Raw genomic sequence first — 8553 nt, forward strand, 5'->3', positions numbered from 1 at the left:
GGACACACACTGAGGTCACCTTGAGTCAGCAATTGGTTCAGTTTTGGTTAGATATTTGGTAGGGCGGAAACAAGAAAGGAGAGGATGTGTTCCCAGACTTGATGTGAAGGCACTGGGAAGAGTCAGAACTAAGAAGGCTTCCCAGGGCCCAACTTTTCTTCTGAAAGCCCCTGCAGTTCTCAGAGTCATACAGGCATGCATGAGGGGACGCCCACAGCACAAAGGGTTTATGGGTTATATAAAGACAGCTGCAGGGAAATGTATGTCTCGGGGACAAGAAAGCATTTCAATTCCTATGTAACCTTTGACCTGCTCTCTGTGTCTATTTGTATGTATGTATGTATGTATGTATGTATGTTGTATCTGTATATAAAGAGCCTTGGTGGTACTGCCAGATAATTACAAGGTTGGAGGTTCAAACCCACCAGTCGCTCTGTGAGAGAAAGTTAAGGCTAGCTGTTCCTGTATGGATGTGGACAGCCTTGGAAACCCTTACATTGGGTCAGTGTGAGTCACAATCAATTCAGTGGCAGCGGTTTGGTAGATTTTTTGATATGTGTATATGTATGACATAAACGGTACATTACATATATTCCCTATTAAAAATAATTTAAATGTAGAGAGTAAAGGAGGGTCAATGTTCTCTCTTACTGTTACTTTGTATACTTAAAGTTTTGAAGGACTTTATCACTTAGCAAGGCTGAGGTACTTGCTTGAGAATATGCTACAGGGAGTATGGGGAGACTGAGCATCCTGGCCCCCATTGTTGGTGATGTTAATCAATATATTCCACCCACAAGAGCTCCGTTTACTGCATTTTGTTAGTTTCCATGGCTTTGGGGATTGCCTTGACTCTAAAGAAACTGGCACATTTTGAAGACACTCTCGTGGCACAGTGGTTAAACACTCAGCTATTTAGGTTGGCAGTTGGAAATCGCCAGCTGCTACACGGGAGAAAGAGGAATCAGTTTGCTTCCAGGAAGATTTGCAGCCTCCGAAACCATGTGGAGCCATTACACTCTCTTCTGCGAGTGCTGTGAGTTGGAATCAACTTTGTGGCACTGGGTTTGGAGGTTTTGTAATGAGCTCTTTGGGGGAGGATTCCACAAGTCTTACTAGCGTTTTAATTGAGTCTCTGAGGACTGAGTATATGCCTCTTAGAGAATGATAGGTCAAGGTTTGGGCCCATTATCTCTCACACAAAAAAGTGTCAAGCCCACCAGCATTGTGTCCTGGGGAGCTTCTAGGATTGTGTACCACGAGTAAACACTGGCCCTGTCCTCAAGGAACGCACACTTTATAAGGAAGCTGAATAAATGAGTTACTGTTCAGGTTTAGAGGTGCAGTCAGATGAATTTGTAGGAAATAGTAGCACGAGGACTTAGTGAAGGAGTGTGTACTCTGCCAGGTGAGGCCAGGAAGGCTTTGCAGAAACTGGGGAGGCGGGGGTCAGATAAGCTCTGCCGTGTGGATAAGGGTAAAAGAACTTGGGCAGAGGAAGGAGTGCTCTTATGGTTTGCTGAGACAAGCTTCATTCATTCTGTCTAACATACACTAGCCCATAGAATTTAATGAATGTATCTGGATAAAGTGCTACTCTTCTATTTTTTCTGTCACCATAAGGGATTTTTCCAGAATACTGTAAATATTTCATATGTTGAAGAAATCTAGTGTTGGTACTGGTATCTTGTGAAGTTCTAAACATTAAGAAACTCTTGTTAAAACTGAAGGCTTAACCAAATTGTGGGGTCCCCATTCTTAAAGCCTCTCTTTGTTAGGCTCCTTTTGATGAGAAAATAATTGATTATCTCTGGGGATAATAACACCTTGAGTTATTTATAGCCTTCTCTCAGAGGAGCTGTAGAGCATTTTGCAAATGAAATCTAATTATAAGCCTTACAACCTCCCAGTAAGGAGGCAGGTATTATTACCCCGTGACTCCTTCTCCCTCCTGTGTGAGCATAAATCTAAAGCAGGGAGATGAAGTAACTTGCCTAAGTATGCTTTAGTCTGTTAACAGATCGTACAGGAATAACTGGTATATAACAACCTCCAGTTATCAAATGATCTGATAATGTCTTCTGTGGTGGTTCCTTAGACTGATTGGACCTTGGACACACCCACTATGCTTCCTACAGCTCCAATTATTTGAGCATATCTAGATGATTAATTTTTCTCTTAAAGAAAGGTGACCAGATGTCCAGCTTTTGGTGGGACAGTCCCGATTTTTAACAAGTTTTCCCGTGGCCCGCGGTGTTTTAAAACAGTCCCGATTTTTGGAAGGAATGCATGACAAGCTAGGGTATGTGGTTTTCGGCTGCCATGTGACAAATTCGCCAGGATATGAGTTTTATCAACGGTGTCCCGCTTTTGTCCCACTTTACCAATGTTAAAATCTGGTCACCTTATCTTAAAGGCTTTTTCCTCCTCTCCCCCTCAAACCCCATAGGTTTGGTCTGACAATTTCTGACTGGTTAAGAATTCCCCTATCTTTTGGGGACCTCATTTGGTGTCTTTCTGCACCCCTCGTACCAGTTTAGCCTGGGCATATTACTTAAGCCCATGCAACCAGAGACTTTCCTGCCAGAGTTCCAAAGAAAGATCTTTTAGAGAGCGTGGATGAAAGCTTAGCTCTGTGGTGGTGAGCGAGGGCAAAGGCTGTGGAGGACACAGAAATGTTCTAGGAGCTAGTGTGTGAAAGGTACCTTTTCTGACTACTTGTCAGTGCCACTCGAATACTTTCCTTGCTGACTTGGCTGGGTATTATCATCAGTGGAACTTCATATTCCCCCAGACTCTGAAAGTCTGTACCTCTACCCTTTTTGTGCCCTGCCATACATTATGCCATCCCGTCGAGGATTCCGACTCCTAGAGTAATGTGTAGTCATTTTCAGTTTACTTTTGAGTGACAGGGTGATCCACCCCCTCCTTTCCCAAAGGCAAAGAAAGGGCTAAATGTTTGACTACCAGGCTTGGTCTGAGCCAAGTTGTGCAAGAGCTGTCTTTGGGATAGGTGTTGGTGGTTTGTTTTTCTACAGTTCCGTCTCTGGATAATCAGTTAATCTCCAACCTCGCTTTCTGATGGCCCTGTGATTTCTGAATTCTGAATCTTTCTGCAGTGATCTTGGGTCCTTGTTTTAAGCTCCTATCGAGTCTGTCCCTAACTCATGGCAACCCCATGCACAATGGGATCATACACTTATGTTTCAGAGCAGTTCCACTGGTAGGCTTTCATCTATTTATTTATTTTTTTTTTTAAACATTTTATTAGGGGCTCATTTATTTATTTTTTTAAAATAGTTTCTTCTTAATTTTTCAAGTGGTTGCTGCAGTGTAGGTGCATTGCCCCAGAATGAACCCTGGCCCCTGCATATGGTTGTTGTAGTAAGGTGCCCCTGAGAATGAACCACTGCTGGATCCTGCACCATCCTCACAATTTTCCTTATGCCCGAGCCCATTGTTGCAGCCACGGTGTCAGTCCATCTCCTGAGGGAATTCCTCTTTCGTAGCTCCTCTACTTTACTGAGCATGGTGTCCAAAGTATGTAAGACGAGTCTCACCAACCTTGCCCTGAAGGAGCACTCTGACTGGACGAACAAGCTCCAATACAGATCAGCTTGTCCTTTTAGTAGTCGACGGTACTTTCAGTATCCTTCGCCAGCACCACAGTTACAATGTATCCATCAGGTCTGCTTTGGTCTTTATTCATTGCTCAACTTTCACATGCATATGAGGCGATTGAAAATACCCTGGCTTGGGTCAGGTGCACCTTAGTCCTCAAAGTAACATCCTTGCTTTCCAATATGCTAAAGAGGTCGTGGGCAGCAGATTTACCTTATGCAGTTTGCTTTCTTATCTCATGACAGCTGCTTCCATGCGCATTGACTGTGGATCCAAGCAAGACAAAATCCTTGACAGCTTCAACCTTGTCTCCATTTATCACGATGTTACTATCGGTCCAGTTCTGAGAATGTTGGTCTTCTTTACATTGAGATGTAATCCACACAGAAGGGTGCAATGCTTCATTTTCACCAGCAAGTGCTGCAAGCCCTCACTTCAGCAAGCAGAGTCGTGTCATCTACATATCACAGGCTGTTAACAAGCCTTCCTCCAGTGATAATGACACATTCTTCCTCATTCTCTTCCTCATATGAGCCAGCTTCTCTGATTGCTTGCTCAGCATAAGTATGGTGAGAGGATACAATACCTTTCCTGATTTTGATCCATGCAGAATTCCCTTGCAAACAAGTGTGCTCCTGCATAGAACGGAAAAATTCTAACAGTTAATGCTGCTGTGCAACCCTGTAGGATAGCATTCTGAGACTGTCAGTCTTTGTTTATAGGGAGCAGACAGCTTCACCTTTCTTCTGTGAAGCTGCTGATGGGTTTGAACCTATGACCTAGTTAGCAGTGTAGTTTTTAATTCTCTCCCATCCTTCATTTGCATCCCCCCATAGATCTAGAACTCTTTAGCCTTGTTGTACTGTGTGTCTGTTGGGTTGTTGTTTTCTACACGTGTGGAGATTTCTCATTTTCTGTGGCCTTCCTCTTGTTCTTAATGTGGTTCTGGACTTACCCCCTTATTTTAGTTCATTCCTACCATTTTATTGAGGTTTTAGAAAGGAAAGTACAGAAAAGCATGTGGCCAACCCAACATTTTTTCACAGGCAGATATAATAATTTGAGAAGTGTCCCAGTAGACTTTTTCCTGTTTTCTGTTGTGTTTAAAGTACAAAAATTAATCAGTTACTTTTTTAAAGGTACTTAGAAATTCTTTTAAAAGCATTTACTTTTCTACAATTCTGCCAGCTGCACTTAGATAATGGAATTTTCATTTATACTCTTTCTTTCCAGATGTGAGAAACTTCTGATTTAGACAACATTCTTATTCATTAAAATTAAAAAGAAAAAGTTCAAAATACGAAAGCACTTGGAGAATCTATTGAGGCATTTCATTCACAGGATTATATATTGAAATTAAAGTAGAAGTCTGCTTACCTTCTGCTATTGGGGTCAACAACTTAAAAAAAAGAGAAGAGAAACAAAAATAAAGATACATCCCTATTTTAAATAATTTATTCAACTTGATATATGAAACCAAACCCCTTGCTTGCCAGCCCATTGTGATTTATGATGAGCCCTTTGTGCAGAGTAGAAAGGGTCCGTTGAAGTTTAACGATTCTTTGAGGTCCATTCTGGTAGCCCCCACCCCCACCCTCACCCCGTCCCCCACCTTCCAGGTGGCAATCATTTTCCCATCCCCTGACTCGATTTTCTCTGGACAGAGACTGAATCACAGATTGTTTATGTGTTGGTCAAAGCAAAAAAGGTAGCTCTAACCTATTCAACAGGGCCCCCCAACAGAAAAATCTTTAATGTACATCTTAGGTGCTCTGCTTTTTACATTTATGGCTGAAGAGAAGTGAAAGTTAGTTTGTCAGAAATATGTAAAGCCAGGATTTTCAGTTAAGAAGAAGTTCCCCTGGAGGCATGTCTTTACGGGAGAATGTGGTGCACAATGTGGCTTGGGAGGCTAGGTAGGGTTCAGCTGTCTGGCGCTGACTAGCTCACAGTGCTGTCAATGGAGCAACATGTGTTGCGGGGCCAGGTACAGTATACCGCTGTGGCAGTGGTTTGTGTGTCTGCTCTTGGAGAAATGCACGTTAGGTTTAAAACACCACAAATAGGACCCACTTGGACCTTGCAGTCCCTATGGTGATATTTTAGTACTCTTACTGGAGTCTCCAACGGTTGAGAAAAGGGGCTTAGGGCCAATATACACAAATAGTATAAGTGAGTTGATGTGCAGTGTACAGAAGTGGAAGGTCCCAGAGTGGTTCGTATAGGTTGGGACTGAATATTAATGTAACAGTTGGTGGCTTGAACCCACCCAACAGTGTTACAGTCTGTGTTCCTTACGATTACAGTCGAGAACGTCTTATGGAGCAGTTTTACTCTGTAGCACACAGGATCGCCACGGATCGGAATCAACTGGAGAGCAGGAAGCTTTGTTTTGCTTTGTTTTAGTTAAGTAGAGGATGACAGTGGGAGAAAGGCCTTTATTCTCTTTCCTTCAAAGAAAAGAAACAGATTCATGGTGCAAAATGGTGATTGGTGGGCATGAAGCTTAGTTCAGTAGCTGTCAGAATTTAATGAAAATGTGATGATGATGATGATGAACAGTAGATGATTCTTAGGGAAGGTTAAGCGGTTTACAACAGTGGTATAAAGGTTTTTCCAGAGAGTTAAAAACTTGAGTTATGACCTTCTAGAGGGGATAGTTGGCCTGTGGACTTGGGCCCTGTTCTCTCATTTTATGCAAAGCACTTGAATCCTGTATACATGATCTTTCTCAGTGTCCTGAGAACCTCTGAGTCTTCATCTGTCTTCCCAAAGTGTGTTATTAGTGTGGTGGTGAGCCATGCTTTCCTAATTTAAACTGAAGACCTGCTAAAGGAATTGTATTCTGCATATTTTAAAATTTCTTTGACAATTTCTTGTGTATGTAACAAAGCGCATGCTCTGTGTTTTAATGTTCTATAGTGCTCCCTATTAAGCATGTGGTGTATCTGTCAGCAAACTTAATATATTGCCCTTCAAATATCCTACTCCAAAATAGGAATTGGAAAATACGGTTGTGAAAGAAGTGCTACCTTGTTAGTAGCTTTACAGAAATCTTTGCTGGCAAAAACAGTGTTGATTCTAGCCATGTATTATAAATACAACATCATACCTCTTCAAGGTTTAGCAGCAGAAAGAGGGACAGTGTGGTTTATGTTAGAACTCTTGAAGAAGATGGCTGACATCTGTTGACAAAGAATTTCAGAGGGTGCTGTTGTTCATAATTAAAATGACAAGGTGGACTAAAAGGTGAAGGAAGCCAATCTGAGGTTGGAACTCAGAATACATTAATGTCAGCAAAACTGTGGTTAGGAAACTTTTCACTGCAGGTATGGAATGAATTATGTCGTTCCCCTCCCCACTCTCAAATATGTGTAAGGTGGCTAGATGTTTGCTGTGATGGTAGTGAGTTTTTTGGTTTTAATTTAAAATATGTGTTATAAACCTTAAATCTCATTAGGTAATGGGTTGTTTTGATATGTTGACGAGGCAGGTTTAATACAGGGTATATCTTGAGACAACTTCTTTTGGGAAAGAGAAAGTGATTGAAGAAGCCGAGGATGAGGGTAAAAAGATATCAAGTTGATGGAGATTGTCTAGGAGCAGAAGCTCAGACACAGGGACCTTTCTCCAAAGACAGCATATGGAGAAAGCATTCCCCTGAATTCAAAAGTGTAGCCGCCTCAACTGTGAGAAAGAAAATAATTTTTGTTTGTTAAGCCACCTTATTATGGTATTTCTGTTAGAGAAATGCTAGGTAACTTTAAGACAACCATGCCAAATGCTAGGCATCCCTTTGATGCTGTTTTCCAGAAAGAAAAAAAGAAAAGAAAAAGCTAAAAAAAGCAAACGAGGATTACTAAATAATGTAAAAGGATGGAGCAAATGAAATCTGGGTACAGATGTCTTGGTTTATTGCTATATAACAAAATATTCCAAAACTGTAAGGCCTAGACTTATAAGGTATGACACAAGGCTCTCCGGATCTTACTTGGAATCTTTCATGTGGCCATAAAATGGTGGCTGGGGCTCCAATTATCTGAAGGTATGACTAGATGTGACATTCTGAGTGATCCAGTCTCATGCTTGGTAGTTGTTACTGATTGGTGGCTGGCAGCTCAGTTGGGATCCTTGACCTGAGAGCCCATCCGTGACCTTTCCACATGATTGGACCTTCTCACAGCATGGTAGATGGACAAGAGGGGGTCTTCCAAGAGTGAGTGCTCTAAGGGCAGAAGGTAAAATCTAGCTAGTTATGGGTTTCATTCAGAACTGGTACAAGGATGCTGCTTATAAGCAAAAGGACTCCTATGACATGGCTTAAAGAGACAGAGAAGTACATAGACCACAACTCTTGATGAGGGATTGTTAAGCTCACATTACAGAAGAGTCTGTGAGATAAAAGATATTGTTGCAGTCATCATTGGAAAATACAACCTGCCATAAGATGTTCGAAACACAACTGATATACATCCCTTCGAAACATACATACATATATTTGTTATTATCACAGTGCACAAACATGTTTTCCAGTTTGCTGGCTGATTGATTCATTCAACAAGCATGCTGTGTGATGCATTTAGCCAATACATGACAAGGTGGGAAATAGCAAGAGAGAGAGAGAGAGAGTAAAGGATGCTGATAGTGGTTTAGATAGAGAAAGGAAAAAACCCCCAAACATACAGTGTAAGTGTGTATATATAATCAGACAGCTGCTCTGCACATGTAGATAAGGAGGACCATATGTTAGATGATGGAGGCATCATGGGACAGACCACCTCAACTTGTCCTTCATCAGTTCTCTAGAAAATGGTAGACAATTACTCAGGGGGCCATGGTAGTCTAACTAAAGTTTCCTTCTTCTTGGAGAAGTCCTTGAACCTGGATGGTTGCATCTCTTTCTGGAAGGTAATGCCAAATTTTATGATAATT

The sequence above is a fragment of the Echinops telfairi genome, unplaced genomic scaffold (assembly GCF_000313985.2).
Source record: "Echinops telfairi isolate 266 unplaced genomic scaffold, ASM31398v2 ScPeMD7_1;HRSCAF=3_0, whole genome shotgun sequence".
NCBI lineage: Eukaryota > Metazoa > Chordata > Mammalia > Afrosoricida > Tenrecidae > Echinops > Echinops telfairi.